General features: G+C 40.7%; 1 protein-coding gene across 6 annotated transcripts in view; it reads right to left on the bottom strand.

The window, feature by feature from the left end:
* Window positions 1-20,833, bottom strand: part of SULF1 (sulfatase 1) — a 187,687-nt gene that overhangs the window by 128,422 nt on the left and 38,432 nt on the right. The window lies entirely within an intron of this gene.

Raw genomic sequence — 20,833 nt, 5'->3', positions numbered from 1 at the left:
CTTCAGGGCAAGACCAACAGAGAGATTTCATAAATGATGAAATAAAAGATGAAAAACAGTTGGGCAGTCATTTGTAGAGGTTCTCTGTGGATTTCAGTAATCAGTTGAACCATTGCTGTTTTGACTGAGATTTCACGAATGAAAAGTCAGGGAAGAACAGACACAACAATGTGAAAATAAGCAAGTTTTGGTTTCTGGAGAATACAATTTTCTCATTTGTAAGAAGAGGTGGTGGCAATATTGAATTATCTCTAAGGTTTATTTTAGCAATAAATCTCTAAGGATAATAAACTGAGCCTTCCTAGTGGTTCACTGTGTCAAAGAGTCTGCAAAGACTGTAGTTCTGGCCACTGATAGGTATCCAATAAATATTTGTCAAATTAATGAATGAATATGGAGAGTAGTCTTAAACATGTCTACTTTTTCTGTCTGGTCAAAGTGTTTGACGGTTGAATGTCTTGATGAGCCTTATACTCAGACACTGTTCTACACAAGATGTCAGCAGTAGGATGAGAGGATGATGAGTTGCTAGTTCAGCATGAGTCCTCAAATGCTAGGTCTCCTGGGACAGATGGAGGGCAGATTGCCTGCTCCTGCTGCCCTCTTACCTCTTTGAATGTATTTACCAGTTTTATTTGATTTCTCTGTTGGTCTTGCCCTGAAGCAGAAAAAAATGAACTCAAATCACCAAAGGGTACCATTAGTTACCTGATAATGTGTGGCAGCCAGCCTCCAACACAGCGCCCCATGACTCTCACCTCCTGGTAGACACACCTTTGTATAATTCCCTCACATGCTTGGTAGGGCTGACTTGGCATATTGCATAAATGATGGAGTGTGATTTCCATCATGAGGTCAAGTCATAGAAATCACTGCTGCTCTGACTCAATGCCTTGGATCACCTTCTCTGGGGAAAGCAGGCTGCCACATTTTGAGGACACTCAAGCAGCTCCATGAAGAGAGGTCTACTTGGCAAGGAACTGAAGCCTCCTGTTAACATCCAGCACTCATCTGAGTGAACCACCTTGGAAGAGGATCCACCAAACCCAGTCAGTATCTAAGATGACTGCAGGCCTGGGTTAAGGTCTTGGACTGCCATGTCACGAATGACTCTGAATCAGAACTTTCCGAAAGTTCCTGAGCCTTCCAAGTTATATGAGATAAGTGTTGATTGTAGCTTTAAGCAACAAACATTCAGAGTCATTTTTAATGCAATGATAGATAACGAATATAATAGGATTCTAAAGAAAACTCATCTCATAAGTGACTGAAGTCACCTTTCAGTTTTGTAGTAAGAGCCACTGTTAACTGCTAATAACTGATGAGTCTAGAGAGTACAAGTGTCCTGAAAGTCTAACAGCTCTATCAGTGATGGTTCAAAGGAATTTTCTAATGGCTTTTTCAGAAGATCCTTAATTGTTTTCCCTTTCTTATGTACAAGCACTCTTTCCTCATCTATCACAGTCAGTTCAGTTTGGTTGCTCAGTCATGTCCGACTCTGCGACCCCAGGGACTGCAGCATGCCAGGCTTCTCTGTCCATCACCAACTCCCCAAGCTTGCTCAAACTCATGTCCATTGAATCAGTGATGCCGTTCAACCAACTCATCCTCTGTCGTCCCCTTCTCCTCCTGCCTTTAATCTTTCCCAGCATCAGGGTCTTTTCCGATGAGTCACTTCTTTGCAATGAGTCAGTTCACAGCAGTTTCTAATAACTATGAATTTGGGAATCTAACAAGCTGGGAGTTTTGATTTGGGCTCTGCTGTATGCTAGCTGTGAGAACTTGCACAAGTTAAACTCTGGACCGAAGTTTCCCCATCAATAAAGATGATAGTGTCCACCTCATAGATCTTCTAAGGGTTAAATCACCTAATATATGTGAAGTTCTTAAGACCATAGCTAGTACACAGAAAGCTCCTTGTAAATATTACCATTTTTGTTACCCATTTATTTTCACAACCTAAACATATTACCCCCATCACAGTTTCTACTCATTTTTTAAACCACAATCCCCCACCTTACCCAGGAAGACTATGTTTCACCAGTACAGATACCCCAAAGGCATGCTTGGCGATCTCATTTCAGCCCCATCATTGATATGACTCTGTCTTCTAAGATTTGTATATCTGACAATTGGATTTTTCAAAGAGAATTTTAGGTAATCAAATATTCCAGTTTTCTAGTCAGGGTTTACCAGTACATCATTAAAGAAAAAAAAAGTATTGCAAGGAAAAAAAAAACCAGTTGACTCAATCTCAAAGTACAATATTAAACTGATTCATCTTTTGAGAATTGGATCTAAAGTTTTCTGTGTGAGAGAAGACATCAGAATTCCCTTCTGTCTATAAGATTTTTCATTCTTATTCCTATTTGAGTAGTGGTGAGAGAATTAAGAGATCCAACCAACGATGACAACTGTCTGATCTCACAGGAAGGGCTGACTTGAGGATGTAGGAGGGTTCAGAAAATTAGCGTATTTATACAGTCTGCCAATTCTATTGGAATTCACTGGTGGGAGAAAGAGTAGAGGAGGACAGCAGGTGGTTTCATCAAAATCTCCCTGAAACTCTAAACTCTTCATTTTAAGGTTAGGAGGCAATGTGCCAAAGGTCACGTGGGGGCAAAGGGCCAGAAGACTGAAAAGGATTAGAAAAGGATAGAGACTGTGGGCTTAGACATAAAAAGAGTTACGGGGAAAGGAAGAAACTGGGTGAATGGATCACATTTTTGTTGTTTGGCTTAAATTCTTTAGCAAAACTAGCCTTCTTTTAGTTTATTGCATGATCCTGGGTTGGGGAAGTAGTGGATCAAACTAATTACAAATTCCTTCTTTCTCATTTCCCTCATCATTGTCTCTCTCTGCCCCACCCCAGTGAAACACACATGGACTTTGTAATCCAAGCATCATTTTTTCATCTTGTGTTTTTGCTGCAGTTCTAAAGAAAAAGAAACACACATAAGCACATGTGCGTGCGTGCACACATGTGTCCACACTACATGGACAGAAACCACACAATGAGAATCTCATTCATTTTTAAGCCTTTAAATCTGTATGGATAAGGGTTGTTTATTTTTCATTTAATCTATCTATCTAGGTTTTGGTCTATCTTCTATTTACTCAGGAACATGTGGAAAAACACATCCTTTGGAGATACCCAGAATTCTGGTTTTTACATAACATGTATTTTAAGCAAACCAAAACTCTGTGCCTGCCTAGTCCCTAAGCTGCCCAGGAATCCCCCAATGACACCGGCTGTCCTCCAGCTTGGGGCATCTGGACTGAGGTCTTTGGTCCTCTCCACAGAGCCCTTTGTGCTTCTGACCTCTGGTTCTTTCCTCTTTCTCTGCTGGTCATTCACCTTGTCTTTTCACTTGCCCCCAATGACATGGCTATTGTAAGGTTTTTGTATTATTTTCATTTCTACTACAAGGCTTTCTATGGAACAATCTGCGAGCTGGTGGGTATTTATCTCCCTATTATTTTCTCTTTTCTGTGTATAGACAATTTACAGATGGAGAATATGGCCATAAACTGTTAAAATGAAGCTCTGAAGATGAACTACTTTTGCATCCACAGCATCTGTCCTGAAGAGCACTTATATATTTTGTCTGCGTGCATGCGTGCTAAGTCACTCCAGTCCTGTCCAACTCCTTGTGACCCTATGGAATGTAGCCTGCCAAGTTCCCTTGTCCATGGGATTCTCCAGGCAAGAATACTGGAGTCAGTTGCCATACCCTCCTCCAGGGAATTTTCCCAACCCAGGGATCAAAACCATGTCTCTTACATCTCCTGCATTGGCAGAGGGGTTTTTTGCCACTAATACCACCTGGGAAGCCGGTATTCTGCCCACAGGGGCATCCTCTCAGGGAGGCAGAGTCTTCAGCAAACAAGGGAGAATTCTCAAGACCATCCTCAAGTTACCAGCTAATACCAAATGAGAACCATTCACACTGACATCTTATTATTTGTATTTCTAGAGTGTTCAAAATAATTTTGGATTAGTCTTATCTTTCAGACACTTATAAGAGATGGTTATTGATTTTTTTTGGGTGGGGGCTATCTTTCTCATGAAGCAAATCCCATTACTTGAGTGGAACTCAGGTCACCTCTCTCTATAAGCTTCAGGAAACAAGTATTTTGAAATAGAAGCATTTAAAAATATTGACCAATAAAAGAAATCATTTTGGCAGACTGACTAATCAAATACAAATTTAAGAAAAGACAGGCTGATCTTTGGGAAGAAACGTCCAGGCATTTAAATTCTCCTTTGCACTAAAACACAGACGATTGCCCAGGGAGGAAGCCCTTTCTGTTTAAAGAATGAAAAAAGAGACCTCTCTGCCTGGATATTAACTGCACTCCCAATATGAGAAAAGGGATTTTGTTGCACTCAGAAAAAGTTACTGGGAGATACTTCCTGTCACAGTCCTGAGCATTCCTAAGCTGGAAAGTGTAAGCAGAAATCTGGCATTTGGTTATGTTAGCAATTTGGTACTTATAAACTTTACAGTTCTTGGGACGATCTGGCCAATTTTCATTATTAACTTCTTTTTTAAAAAATTTATTTTGTTGAAGTGTAATTGACTTACAATGTTGTGTTAATTTCTGCTATAAAGTGATTCGGTTATACATATGTATATGTATATGTATATATATGTGTGTATATATGTATATGTGTGTGTCTCAGCTGGTAAAGAATCCACCTGACCCTGTTTTGATTCCTGGGTCAGGAAGATCTGCTGAAGCGTGAAGGGATAGGCTACCTACTCCAGTATTCTTGGGCTTCCCTGGTGGCTTGGATGGTAAAAAATCTGCCTGCAGTGCAGGAGACTGGGTTTGATCCTTGGGTCAGGAAGATCCCCTGGAGGAGGGCATGGCAACCCACTCCAGTACTGTCACCTGGAGAATTCCATGGACAGAGGAGCCTGGTGGGCTACAGTCCATGGGGTCACAAAGAGTTGGACATGATAGAACAACTAACACTTCCACTTTTTTTTCATACACACACACACACACACACATTTGTATTTCATATTCTTTCCCACTATGGTTTATCACAGGATATTGATGATAGTTTCCTGCACTCTGCAGTAGGATCTTGCTGTTTACATCATTAACCTCTAATCATTTTCCTGAAATCTATTCTAACAAACAACAGAGCTGGAATTATCAACCACTGAAGAGTTCTAAGATATATGTACCAGGAGCTAAAGACGGCTCATTGACCCTTTAAAGATGTAGTTTCTTTTGATCACACCAGCAGGGATCTTCAATTCACACCACACAGTCAGGGTCATGGGAGAATGTAAACTTCTGGGAACAGAGCCTGCAGTCACACCCGACAGCACATTTCACAATAACCTGCACGTGTAAGGTATGCAATGACGTTTATCAAATGAATGAATGATCGAGATCTGCCATTTCAAGTGAAGTCCACAGAATTCACTTCACATAAAAGTGGCCATGTGGAAAACTCATTGCAATTTATAATTGCTATCTACAGTAAAGTATTAGCAAGATCCTCATTTATTAAAAGAAAACCCTCTACTTAATGTTCTTTCCCCATCTCTTTCTTCCTACTTGATTTCCTAGAAAAGTGCAAGGAAGACGGTTTCCTCTGCTTTGGTTGTGTAGTCGCTACGTCATGTCTGACTCTGGGCAACCCCATGGACTGTAGCCTGCCAGGCTCCTCTGTCCATGGGATTCTCCAGGCAAGAATACTGGAGTGGGTTGCATTTCCTTCTCCAGGGGATCTTCCCGACCCACAGATAGAACCTGGATCTCCTGCACTGTAGGTGGATTCTTTGCCACTAAGCGCCACCAGGGAAGCCTGTCCTCTGCTTTACTAATTTTTAAAAATGAGTCACCTGGTGTCATCCTTGCCCTTACGCACCACAGGCAAAGTTATGGCTCATAAACATGAGAAGGACAATCACTCCAGGGAACTTCTACCCGACCATTTTTCTTGATTTCACTCCAGAGAAAACAGAATTTGTTTCCACTATAAAATGGAACTTCAAACAGGATTAACAGTCAGGGACTCAGTCCCACTGAGCACTTGTTGCGAATCAGTGGGCTCAAATTTGTGCAGAATCTGACCAGGGTGTCATTCCTGACTTCCAGGAAATTTTTTCCAAATATTCCTATGTCATCAAGAATGGAGTATGGCGTAATGCTGAAAATAGAAAAATCTGATGGTCTTCTCTGAGCCATCACCAGGATAAACACTGTGAATTACTTTCACAGGCATAAAACCTTATGGATATCATCAAAACAAATTCACATCTGAATGATCTTTTGTTAGAATAAGGAGAAAATGCAAAGCAACAAAAGGGGGGTGATAAAGCCACCACTATACATATAAAGCACCATCCCCTGTTCTTCAGAGATTTCAACTCTTTTTCCCAGAGAAGATACTTGGTTTATTATTGCCATAAAGCAAGCCTTTATGGAGAAGGAAACAGCAGCCCACTCCAGTATTCTTGCCTGGACAAACCCGTGGACAGAGGAGAAAGGTGAGCTACAGTCCGTGGGGTCACAAAAGAGCTGGACATGACTTAGTGACTAAAACAACAGCAGCAACAAAACAAGCCTAGATCGATGCTTAAATTGGATTCCTTTTATGTACTTCTTTTGTTTGACACCTTTCTAAGGACTTTTCTGTTTATTTCACTGTAAAACAAGAAGCAGCAAGTTCCTGGGCATCTTGATAATTTCTAGCAGAGGAAAGTGAAAAAATTCCTTCCGGCAAAAAGTTACTATGTATGAAATGCAATGATTTATCCAGGTTTGTGGCTAACTATGCTATCTTTTAATAATCAGAAAGTTGAAAATTAGAAAACTGAATGCAAATTTGGGTATATCCACTGACTGTTACATTAAAATCTTTCTTAACATCTGCCAGCCCACCACCAGCTGGCCTGCATCTCTCTCTTCCTCCTTATATCTGTGTGCTTTCCCATTTCTCATCTTATGGACTTCCCAGGTGGTGCTAGTGGTAAAGAATCTGCTGCCAATGCATGAAACTTAAAAGACATGGGTTCAATCCTGGGGTCGGGAAGATCCCCTGGAGGAGGGCATGGCAACCCATTCCAGTATTCTTGCCTGGAGAATCCCATGGACAGAAAAGCCTGGTAGGCTACAGCCCATGGGGTCGTAAAGAGTTGGACACACATGCATGGAAAATTTTAGCTTATGTTATTAGATTACATAGCTTATTACTTACATAGATTGAGCCCAGGACATTCCTCCTCATTTCTAAGTGATTTTTAGCTTCTGCTTCACTCTCACCTCCCCCTGCTCCACTCTTATACCGTCTGAACTCTCGGAAATTTCAGTTTGTGATGTGAGCTTATCAGCTCCATAGTCTCTACCTTTCTGGACCACCTTTCCTCTACCCTAGCTACTCCTGGGGCCAATGCAGTCAATCCCCAGCCCTTAGTAGTACTGGACTAGTACTGTACCCTTCCTGTCATCTCAATTTCACACCTCCTGCCCTTGGACATCTGTCATCTTTCCACAATTCCAACCCCAACAATTCTCTGATCCAGTGGCTGGGCTATTCAGTCCTTTGATCCAACCACTTTGGACCAGCCCTTCCTCTCTTGACATCCTCACTTCCCTCCTGACCAGGCCAAGGTCATTTTACGCAGTCACGATGTTGAGTCTTTGTGAAGACTCTTGACCCACTTCCTCCTCCCTCACTCTGCCATCCTTGTTGGTGCACCATGACCCTAGGGCACCAACTCCCTGCCCACTCCTCAACTGCACCCGTGTCAGTAAACGAAGCACGGGCCTCAGTGCGGTCGGGCAACCACACTGGACCCTCCTAGTCCAACCACCCTGCCACTCTCTAAGATGTCACCTTGCCTCTCCTCACATCCTCAACACTCCTCCGCCATCACCCGAGCAGATACCCTTGGTTCAAACTTCACTGAAGAAATAGAAGCAACTGGAAGAGAACTTCCACAGGTTTCCTCCCATTCCACTCCCCAAGTCGGCTCACGTACCAGTTTCTCTGCTCCAATATCCTGCCTTATCATCTACTAGATGAGTCATCTGTGCTTTCACTGTCTGAAGCCAATTCAGTACCTGCCTACTGGCTTCTACTTCTTTTCGCCTATTCAAAAAATCTTAGCTCCCGCAACCCTCCTCTCTTTCATTAAGATCATCAATATTCCTTCCCAAATCCCATCCTTCCCATCAGCATAGAAACACGCTCTTTTTTCTCCCGTCTTTTACAAACCTTCTTGATCTCTTGATCTGGCATTGGCTGATGCCCGACATTTCTTTGCTCTGCTTGCAGCAAACTCCTTGGAAAAGGCGCCATATTTCTGTCTTAATTTCACTTCTCCATTCTTTCTTATGTCCACTGCCATCAGACTTTCTCTCCCTCTATTTCACCAAAGTTGCTCTCAGACTTGTCACTGATGACCGCCCAGGAGACAAATCCAACCATCAGTTCTCAACCGTCATCATGCTGGATCTACCAGACATAGTTACTCACTCTCCTTCTTGAAACACTATCTTCATTCAGTTTCCAAAAAACTGAAAACTCCTCCATCCTTTTTCTTCCCTCATTTCCCTGGGTTCCTCTTCAGTATCTTCTGTTAATCTCTCCTCTTCTCTTTGACCTCTTAACGTTGGAATACTACAGAAGCTAGTCTTTCCTTCTTTCCTCGGCTATACTCACATCTTTGTTGACATGATGCTAATGATTTCCAAATGCAAACCTCTATTCCCAAATACAGACTCATAAATCCAAATGCCTGCTGACTCAAAAATATCTCCACTTGGAGGTCTAATAGACACTTTGAACTTGATTTCCAAAAGTGAACCCTGATCTTCCTCCCCAGAACTCTTCTGACTGTAGCCTTTCTAATTTCAATGAACAACTCCATCCTTTCAGTTGCTTCAGCCAAAACTTTTGAAGCATCCTTGATTCTTTTTTTTTCTTCCCGGCCCACCCCAAAGATAGCTAGCATCTGATTACTTTTTACTACTTCCCTTGCTATCATCAAATCAGAAGCACTCTTACCTCCTTAAGTAGCCTTGTAATCAGTCTCTTTTTACCTTTGCCCATCTGTAGGCTATTCTCAACAAGACAGAGAGAAAGTTTTTAAATAGAAATCAGAATGTACTATCCCTTTGTACAAAATCCTGCAGTGACTTCCCTTTCATCCTGGGAAATAGCCAAAATCCTTCTCATGGCTCACAGGTCACATGGTGGCCTATTGTGACTGGTTGACCTCATTTTTTTTTTTTTTTAAACCACTCTGTTTCCTCACTCTATTTCTGTCATTGTGTGATTCCTCTAATGTGTACATATCTTGGGACTTCTGCTGTAGCTATTTTCTCTGTATGGAATTCTCTTCCTCAACATATTTGGTTGCTGGGACTTACTTAGTGGTCCAGTGATTATGACTCTGCAATTCCAATGCAGGGGTCACAAGTTCAATCCCTGGTCAGGGAACTAAGACCCCACATGCTGCGTGGTGTAGCCAAATGAAAAAAAAAAAAAAGAAGATACCTGGCTGCTACTTCCTCACCACTTTCAAGTCTTATTCTAATCTTGCATCTCAATAAGGTTTTCCTTATGAACCCTCCTTAACATTGTTACCAACTCCGACTATAATTCTTACTCAACTTCTCTTTTGTTTCATAGTACTCACTACTTTCTAATATACTGTATATATTTGGTCTATATATTATGCTTCATTTTATTTTCTCTATTCTGTCACTAAAACTTGAGATCCACAAAGGAGAGGCTCTCTAAATACTTCGTTGGCTCACTAAGAATCCCAAGTACTTAGAACAAGGCTTGGCATGTTGTGGGGCAGGTGTTGATGAATACTTGAAGAATGAATGAATGCACAAGTGGAGGAAGGAACAACAAAAAGAAAAAGTGAATTAACCTGGTCAAACTGAGCTATTTACGTGAAAACCCTTTTGTTGAGACTTTGGAAAAAATTCTTTCCCTAAAGTGTTATGCCTGACAGTAAGAGCTTCTGTTACAGAGTTTAACTGGTTTTTCAATCAGAGTGGGTTCTAAGTAGCTGAGAAATTCTCGCCATGTTATACCAGGACAAAATGTAACTGTGCTTCAATCACTAGGAACTACCATACAGACTCTGGGGACATTATAATAAGAGCTTTTCGGAAGATGGAACAAGGTGAGTGGACTTATTTCAGGGTCTGATGTAAAAATCAAAACTCCAAACAGGTTTATCAAAAGCCTGGCCAAGTTTCCTGTAAGCCTGGCTCATAGAGAAAGAGAAACTAAGCTGATACATCATTTCAAATGGAAACTATGCAAAATTCAGTGGCTTCATGTGGTTTCAACCCCAAACCAGGTGGAACCTGAGGCTTTGGCAAAGGTTCACATTAAATTCTTAACTGGGGAATGTAAATCAAGGAGGGAAATGTTGGAGAAAAACTAAGTGAAAGAAAATCTTCAGTTTTGAACAGTTCTGGAACCACAAACTTAAATCACTGCTCTGTAAACATCATCTCACTCTGGCTTTAAACAAGTACAATCATTTTGAAAAAAACGTCCCTCAACAATGAACCAGCTTCTGTTATTGTATCTTAGAATTTAAGGGCTCCTTCACATTCACTCTGTTGTTCAGTCACTAAGTCGTGTCTGACTCTTTGCAACCCCATGGACTGCAGCGCGCCAAGGTTCTCTGTCCTTCACTATCTCCCAGAGTTTGCTCAAATTCAGGTCCACTGAATGGGTGATGCTTTCTAACCATCTCATCCTCTGATGCCTCCTTCTACTTTTGCCTTCAATCTGTCCCAGCATTGGGGTTTTTCAGATCAAATTATTACGTCCATCTGGTAGGCTGTGTAATCAAAGCACAAAGATGAAAATGTAGACTTGCAGAAGGTAACTGAAAGAATGAACCAACGTCGTATTCATAGCTGAGTTTCTTGACCTACAAAACTGCAGCCTTTCATTGAAGGGAACCAGACATACAGTCAGAAACAAAAGGGATTTTAAGAATCCTGTGGCTAAAATGTGATTAAGCATTAAAAGTCTGTGTTTTGATAACAGCAATATTGTATGAACCCTGAGTTGACCCATAGAGTAGGAATAAGTTATCAGTGTTGTGGTTTGTATACATGTTGTGTGTGTGTGTGTGTGTGTGTGTTTAGGACTGGAATACTTCTTAATTGTAGTTGTTTTTCAGTTGCTCAGTTGTGACTGACTCTTTGTGACCCCATGGACTGCAGCATGCCAGGCTTCCCTGTTCTTCACCATTTCCCAAAGCTTGCTCAAACTCATGTCCATTGAGTTGGTGATGCCATCCAACCATCTCGTCCTCTGTTGTCCCCTTCTCCTCCTGCCTTCAATGTTTTCCGGGATCAGGGTCTTTTCAAATGAGTCAGTTCTTCACATCAGGTGGCCAAAGTATTGGAGCTTCAGCTTCAGCATCAGTCCTTCCAATGAATATTCAAGATTGATTTCCTTTAGGATTGACTGGTTTGATCTCCTTGCTGTCCAAGGGACTCTGAAGATACTTCTCCAATACCACAGTTCAAAAGTATCAATTCTTCATAGTTGGCCCTCTTTATGTGCCAACTCTAACATCCATACATAACTACTGGAAAAACCATAGTTTTGACTAGATGGACCTTTATTGGCAAAGTAAAATCTCTGCTTTTTATTATGCTGTCTACGTTGGCCATAACTTTTCTTGCAAGGAGCAAGCGTCTTTTAATTTCATGGCTGTAGTCACCATCTGCAGTGATTTTGGAGCCCAAGAAAGTAAAGTCTGTCACTGTTTCCATTGTTCACCATCTATTTGCCATGAAGTGATGGGACCAGATGCCATGATCTTTGTTTTTTAAATATTGAATTTTAGGCCAGCTTTTTCACTCACCTCATTCATTTTCATCAAGAGGCTCTTTAGTTCCTCTTTGCTTTTTGCCATAAGAGTGGTGTCATCTGCATATCTGAGGTTATTGATGTTTCTCCCAGCAATCTTTATTCCAGCTTGTGCTTCATCCAGCCTGGCATTTCTCATGATGTACTCTGCATATAAGTTAAATAAGCAGAGTGACAATACAATATACGGCCTTGAAGTACTCCTTTCCCAATTTGGAACCAGTCTGTTGTTTATGTCCAGTTCTAACTGTTGCTTCTTAACCTGCATACAGGTTTCATACGAGGCAGTTAAGGTAGTTTGGTATTCCCCCTTCAGGATTTTCCACAGTTGTTGTGATCCATACAGTCAAAGACTTTAGCGTAGTCAATGAAGCAGAAGTAGATGTTTTTCTGGAATTCTCTTGCTTTTTCTAGGATCCAACGGATGTTGGCAATTTGATCTCTGGTTCCTCTGCCTGGTTTTAGGGACATTTTAACTAATTAGGTAACATTATTCTAATTATGGGCTTCTCCAGTGGCTCAGCAGTAAAGAATCTGCCTGCAATGTGGGAGATGTGGGTTCGATCCCTGGGTCAGGAAGATCTCCTGGAGGCGGAAATGGCAACACACTTCAGTATTCTTGCCTGGAAAATCCCACAGACAGAGGAGACTGGCGGGCCTCCTGTCTATGGAGTTGTAAAGAGTCAGACATGAGTTAGTGACTAAACAACAACAATTCTAATTATAGAAAATTTCCCATGTCCAGAAATTTTAAGCATCATAGATTTTTGCTGCTGCTGCTGCTAAGTCGTGTCATAGACTTTTAAGAGACATCTATAAATCCTATATTCTTCCAGATACAGGTATTTCTCATGTACAATCTCTGGTACAGGTGTTGTACTAAGGTTTCAGAGAGAAATCTTTAATGAGACTTCCACACACCTTCTGAGTGTATATTCTGACATCCAGACACAAGTTGTACCATACAAAGCCTGTCTTAGTATTTCCCTAGTTAGAGAGAAAGTCCTTTAAACTAAGATGGATTTCCAATTAGAAATGTAAGTTACATTCCTTTCCTTTCACTTAGAAGTGACATTTCAGCCCTTATAAACTACTAAACTGACACTGTACTGACATTTGAAAGAAATTCCTCTGTAAGTCAATGCTTGGGGTGGAAAAGCAACCAGAAAATGGAGTATTTCCCTAAGAGAAAGGCGGTCTGTGACAAGCACTGACAAAGGGCAGAAGGATGTAATTTTTTCTCTCTGGCCTCTGTCTAGGGGATGCAGATGATGGCAATTTCTTAATCCACTTTCATGCAAAAGTAGCCAGTCAACAAGATATTGCAAGCAACAGCCCCCATTCCTGGTTAGTTAACCTTGCGTATCTTTTTCCTAATCATAAAGGTTACTTGGAATCAATCATTACCTGATTTCCAACAGCTCAAGTGTATAATATAGTAGGAGTTAATTTTTTCCCTCCTATTTTTAATGCTTCAACCAGTAAAGATATTTCATTTTGAAGCATTTCTTTTAAATGCACTGAATATAAAAAAATAAATAAATAAATGCACTGAATATGTAGTTGTAATCTGTGTGATTCTATAGCCTCCTGTGTATGCAAAGCATTTTTGAATTTTTGCCAGCCATCAAAATACACATTGGAATTAGTTTACTGGAAGAGATATAAAACTAAAAGAATAAGGGGGGAGAAATAAGGTGCTGGGAAAGAACAGTCTGATGGGAACTAATGAATACCACGCAATATCTTAGCCTTTTAATCCAACAGTAATAGGTCATGTTTGAGTGGCTCCAAACATCTGTTCCCTCCAAAGGTACTTTTACATCTTTTATATTTTACAACAGCCCAGTGAGGGAAGGGAGACAAGCATATTCTAATTGTGTAGAAAATTACAGAATAAACAAAAATTGCAATCCACCCTCAGTGTAGGCCAGGATTCTTTGGATATCCATAGACTATCCATACCCCTTCCAGGACAACACTGATACGCTAACTGGCTGCTAGTGCTCCCGTGGCTCCTGTCCATTTCCAAGTACCATCATGTCTGTCCAGATCAGATGCCTATGAATAGTGTAGGATGGATTTAACCCTGTTAGGGCATTCTTACCTCATGTAACTCAATACCAAGAAAATACTCCAATCAAAAAATGGGCAGAAGACCTAGACAGACATTTCTCCAAAGAGCAATACAGATGGCCAAAAGGCACATGAACAGATGTTCAACATCACAAATTATAAGAAAAATGCAAATCAAAACTACAATGAAGTACCATTCCATACCAATCAGAACGGCCATCATCAAAAAGTCTACAAACAGTAAATGCTGGAGAGGGTGTGGAGAAAAGGGACCCCTCCTATACTGTTAATAGGAACGTAAATTGATACAGGAACTATGGAGAGCAATATGGAGGTTTCCTAAAAAACTAAAAACAGAACTACCACATGAGCCAACAATCCCACTCCTGGGCATATACTCAGAGAAAACCGTAATTCTAAAAGATATACCAATGTTCACTGCAGCACTGTTTACAATAGCCAGGACATAGAAGCAACCTAAATATCCATCAACACAGGCATGGATAAAGATGTGGTACATATATACAATGGAATACTACTCACTCATAAGGAGGAATGAAATAGTGCCCTTTACAGAGATGAAGGTGGACCCAGAGACAGTCATACAGAGTAGAATAAACAAATAAATTTTAATGCAGAAAATGCATCCAATCTTTTCTTGGTAAAACTATAAAAGTAAATAAATTTGAAATTAATTTTATGGTAAATTTCATTATAAGTAGCTACACCTAGTTGATTTTCTTTGTAAGCAGTGGATTTGCTTAAACACTTGCCTTATTTAGCTGCCATTTTCAACTTTTGATCATGGTCTCAGATTTTTTTAAAGCCAACTAGAAAAAAAATAAAATAAAACACTGTCTTGAAAACTTAGGAACTCCTGATGGTGCTAAAAATATTTTTTTGGGAAATATTTTGGTTATTTTTAAAATCTTTAAATAATTATTTTCCCTCAAAAGTCCTATAGCCTAATGGCACTCAGTTGCTTAGTCATGTCTGACTCTTTGTGTCCCCATGAACTGTAGCATGCCAGGCTCCTCTGTCCATGAGATTTTCAGGGAAGAATACTGGAGTGGGTTGCTATTTCCTCCTCCAAGGGATCTTCCTGACCCAAGGATCAAAACCTCATCTCCTGGGTCTCCTGCATTGCAGGTGGATTCTTAATGGCTGAGCTATCAGGGAAGCCCCATAGCCTAATTACCTGGCACTCAAAAATAAGGTTAGCAGAAATCACTGCAGTTCATGTAAAAATCTGCTCAAAATAGGGTTCTTTCAAAATGTGCCTCTTCGCATGTTGATAGTCACAATCTGCAACAGTTTTCACACACTTTTGTGACATGTACATCATCACCGCCCCTCTGCCCTAACTTACCGCACAAGTTCTCCAGTCATCAGTGAGCGAAGTCATAAGACAAATTCAAATTCCCACTTTAACCCAATTTTACTTTTACATCTCTGTATACTCTATAAGAGAGAGAAAGACCTTGTCCCTAGATACAAACAAGCACCCGAATGAATACCAGTGGTTTACCAAAATCGAACCTTCAGTTTTACAAATACTCTAAAGCACAGATGACAGTGTAAAAAGGCTGCAAGGTTTCAGTTCTATTGCAAAGACTCACACAGCAAAAATATCCTTTAAAAAATGTCTCAGACAATGACTTATTTGTATGAAGCCTATTAATGCAATACAACAGAATCTTAATAACAGGATTTGAACCTATCATGTAACTATTCTAGGGCTAACTTCTTAGAAAATCTAACCTTCATTTGTAATTGTGATGCACTCTTGTGAAATGTAAGCAGATGAATGAGGTGAAATCAGGACACCATTGAGAGAAGGAACTTAAAATTGAATATATCCACCATCAGGGGTACTAGGAACTCGAGATCGACACAGATCAAATGCTTCCTCTGCAAGCAGAATTAATCAGTCCTAAAAATGTCTTACCATGGTACAAGGCAGTATTTCTTTTCAGGAAGTGCCAACTTTCTACTGAGAAATATATTCTGCTTTAACTTCAGAATTATCCTACCAAAAAGGGCACCAGTTTAAGATCTCTGGCCTGATACCAAAGCCGTGTCGTTTCACTCTGCTTCTTGAAATTCACTATAAGAATTCGGACACTGTGTCCTAAACTCAGTGATCTTAAAAAATGTTGTAAACCTAGTGTGGGCCATTTTTCAGCATTGGATGAAATGGTTCTGCCCTTCTTATCCATTTTAAAGATGTCTTGGGGAAGATCTTAACGTGAACAGGGTCCTTAGACCCCTCCTAAGAAGCGTGACCACAAAGTAATCTCTTGTTAACACAATGCGTCCGGGCAGAGAACAAGATCATTGTGTGTGACCTGATTTCATTTCAGTGAATGTCCCCGTAAAGAATGACATCATCCCATTCTTTTTCTTGATCTCTACTTGTGACTGTTCCCTGCCCCCAGTCCCCAGGCTCATCATAATTAAGCTGTTTGCCCCCTCCCATTCCCCATTCCTCATCTTCACTGGAATTGTCATTTTCCTCTGAACTTCCTGCCGGAATGTATCATTAGGGCAAGAGCAAAGGCTTTCCTTTGGTGGGTCAACACTGCCAGAGTTTGCTCTTGGTTACAGGAGACAAAGCCCTAGTCTGATGGCAGTCAGAGTAGGCTGGGTCCTAGTCAGATGAGAACAGAGAGGAGCCAGATGAAGGGGGCACAGCCTGATGGGCGCGATCTCTTGTCCCACTGGAGTTGTTGTTACTACTTGTTGTTTATTAGTTGTTAAGTCGTGTCTGACTCTGCGTTGGGTTTTCTTTAAACACAAGTTCATTGACATGGAGGGTATATTGTCTAAACAGATCCATTTAACTACACACATGGTAATGTGTGCACGTTTGTATACTTGCATGAACTAACACTTCCTTTATCACTGAGATTTGTATTGAAAGATTTGTATTGAAAGTATTTTAATTCAGATGGATGGATGGATGATGAGGGAGAAGATCCTGTTTTATTTATTTTTTTCATTTATTTTAATTAGTTGGAGGCTAATTACTTTACAATATTGTAGTGGTTTTTGCCATACATTGACATGAATCAGCCATGGATTTACATGTGTTCCCCATCCCGATCCCCCCTCCCACCTCCCTCCCCATCCCATCCCTCTGGGTCTTCCCAGCGTACCAGCCCTGAGCACTTGTCTCATGCATCCAACCTGGGTTGGTGATCTGTTTCACCCTTGATAGTATACTTGTTTCAATGCTGTTCTCTCTGAACATCCCACCCTTCCCTTCTCCCACAGAGTCCAAAAGTCTGTTCTATACATCTGTGTCTCTTTTTCTGTTTTGCATATAGGGTTAGTGTTACCATCTTTTTAAATTCCATATATATGCATTAGTATACTGTATTGGTCTTTATCTTTCTGGCCTACTTCACTCTGTATAATGGGTTCCAGTTTCATCCATCTCATTAGAACTGATTCAAATGAATTCTTTTTAATGGCTGAGTGATATTCCATTGTGTATAGGTACCACAGCTTCCTTATCCATTCGTCTGCTGCATGAGGAGGGCTTTGCTGATGGCTCATTGGTAAAGAAATTACCTGCCAATGCAGGAGACACGGGTTTGATCCCTGGTCTGGGAAGATTCCACGTGTGGTAGAGCAACTAAGCCCATGCACCACAACTACCCTAGAGCCCAGGAGCCACAACTACTGCTCCCAGGAGCCCTAGAGTCCATGCTCCACAACAAGAGAAGCCGCCGCAAAAAGTCTGTGCACAGCAATAAAGACCCAGCACAGACAAAACCAAACAGAAAAAAGAGCACAAGAAGGCAAACAAACTGAATGGCCATGTGAGAGAAGGTACTGATTGTGATGTTTTGAGTATTTTCTTTGATAAGGAAAAAGAAAAAACAACTTATTTCCCACATCCATGTAATGGAAGATGATACACAAATTTAAACTATGAAAAATGAAGACAATGCAGAAATTGGACACTGTTTTGATAGAAAGGCTAGGCGAAAAAAAATCCGAGTAAAATTGCCCATCCTCCAAGTTTCCAACTATGTAAACTACTAGGTAGTACCATACAAAATGACTGCTTTTGTAGGTAAAAAATAGCCAATTAGCTGCAATTTTCTAGGATTCCACCTAGCATATATTCATATAGAAAAGATTTATGGGCTTGGGTTAAGCATGTGTGCTTCTTAACTTAAAAAAAAAGTTCCCATTAGGTAGCAATTATATTGTTTTTACAACAAATACACGATTTTAACTGACATTAAGATTTTGAGTAATAAATTGCCCTCTTTCATGAGAAATGTTAAGGGTAAGGGTGGTCACAAGAGTCTGTTTCTTAGCATGTGCCGTCAGCTCTATATACTGTGCAGCAAGATTTACATGCCCTCGGATACCGAGATGAGAATAATGTTAGTGGTTTTTAGGGTCCACATATGAAATTGATTCTTTGAAAAGATGTTGTTTACTATTACTACAGATGATTTTTTAAAAATACTCAAATTTAAATTAAGGTATTTGAGTATAACTTAAATAATTAAGGTAATTAAAAGTAAATAAAGTGCCAGGGCAACACAGCTAAGGCATGCTCATAACATTTTCCATCCCCAAAAAGCATCCACAGGGCTAGGAAAGGTCTTAATTTCCTTACAAACAACATAGTCGCTGTTTTAAACTATCCCATCTGTGCGCACCAAACCTCGTCTGACAGTGCAGTTTTTGAGTCCAGAAGGTACAATAGCAGCCATTCAGATTTTGGCAGGTGCACCTCAAGCTGAATACCAGGCTCCACAAAACAGAACAGCCTGTTCCACAGGTGTGAACATTTTTGACAAGAGCTCTCAAAAATCTCCCCCAAGCTGTGAAATTTAATTGTCCTTTCCATGTCTTATTATACCTATCTCTCCTTGGAACAAGAGAGAACCTTCTGGCAAACAAACAGCCAGGGGATGCTTGGCCAGCTCCTGAGATTTGCTTTATGACATCTCCTGGTTTTGTTTCTTATACTACGTGTTTTGGAGGTGATGCCAAGTTCAACGAGCTTCAGGTAAGCAGTTCTTAAAGCTGGAAAAATAGCAAATGAAAGGACTTTATACCCCAATGACATGAGCAGAAAGCCAGTCAAAATGCACAGGGCAGCATTTTGAAAACTTAAGACTCATTAAAATGGTCCCTATACAGAAAGAACCCATTTCTTTCTACAAAATTTGCCAGCTGGGAGGACTACAGCTATGTGAATCCAGATGTGGCAGTGGGAGGGGTCTTAGCTACCTATCAAATCCAGCTCAAATGATGGAGGAAGAGGGGCAGAGATCTCTGAAGCTGGCAGCTGGTCAGACACCGAATTTTCCAGTCCAAAGATGAAAACAGCAGTCTAGAGTTGGCTCTAACAGGGTTCCGCAGATTTTTAGGAAATAAGTGTCATGTGTGTTAGATTTGAGCAAGTGATTCTGATTTCATCCAGTATTAGAGTAAATGCATTCTATTTTCTCATCATAAGGACAGGCTGAGAAATGAAAGGATATAATACTTACAGTGGTGAAATGACTCATTAAAGGGAGAAATGTGTGAAAGAATATTGTGCTTAGTATGCAGTTATGTCCAACTCTTTGCGACCCCATGGACTGTAGCCTGCCAAGTTCCTCTGTCCATGGGATTCTCCAGGCAAGAATATTGGAGTGGGTTGCCATGTGCTTCTCCAAGGGATTTTCCCAACCCAGGGATCGAACCCAGGATCGAATCCCGCTTTGTAGGCAGATTCTTTACTGTCAGAAACACCAGGGAAGCCCCGAAAGAATATTGGCCAGATAATAAACAACATGGCATCCCAGCAAAGTGGTCTCTTCATAGCCCAAGAGAAACTAAGAAAGATGCTTTGGGAAAGCAGGTCTTGAGTGACCTCTTGGGATGATATAGGGTGAACTCCAGTATTAAGGGTTTTCCGGCCTGTTCGATAGTTAATTTTGAATGACATGATACCCAAGGACAACTTCTTTCTTTCCTACAGAAAAATGGGTGCATTGAATGAGAGGTTCACAAGAAATAGGTCTGGGAAACTGACTCAAAATGATGAAGCAGATTTAAGAAGTCACAGTTGTACTGTCTATTGAGCTTATTCCTAAACAGGTATCTTTTTCAGTTTGCTTTGCAATGCTTTCCTCTCTCATTTGGAGTTTCAAAGTAAAGACGACCTAAATTTCAGCTTGTCTTCTCCTACTGTCGATTTAGCTTGTGAATAACAGGAATCTAATACATTACTGGTGAGACCCCAGGCCACCTGCAGACAACTCTGAGAATTAGAGAACTGCCAGTGCTCATGACTATGTCAAAGAAGCAACCTGGTCCCCCATATGTTTCCAGCTATTTCCCTTCTTTCCTTGCTATCTGTAGTATGAGGACAAAATGCTGAATTCCAAAAGTATTAGAAAAGCTGGAGACATCAACCCTCAAAAGACAAACCAGAAATTTAGGTCAGACTTGTAAATTTTTGTTTTGGTTTGCCTATATGAAGTTCATGAGCTTTTCAGTGATTAAAGGACTTATTCCAGGTCAACCTGGGTTAACATAAGAATTAGAATGAAAATCAAGCAAAGGGCAATGATTTTGACAAGCTGCAAAAACCAAGAGGAGCTCAACAGTTTCCATGGTGTCAGTTTTCACTGTGGGTGGAAACAACTTTCAATGTTGACATTTGAGAAAAACTCATGGGGAGGGGGTGTGGTATAAACTCATATGAGTCAACACCCCTAAGAATGTTTTTACAACCGAGGTTGTATTGCTGAGGTGGGTCTCCGTGGCTCACCCTGGCCCCACAACACTCTTGGCACCAAAGCATCTGACCGAGGAGAGAAACTATGAGGTTAAGCTGTGAACAAC

Source organism: Cervus elaphus, chromosome 21, assembly GCF_910594005.1.
Source record: "Cervus elaphus chromosome 21, mCerEla1.1, whole genome shotgun sequence".
In the NCBI taxonomy this organism is placed as follows: Eukaryota; Metazoa; Chordata; class Mammalia; order Artiodactyla; family Cervidae; genus Cervus; species Cervus elaphus.
The sequence above is the reverse complement of the archived record's forward strand: the minus strand, read 5'-3'. Positions and strand labels throughout refer to the sequence as shown.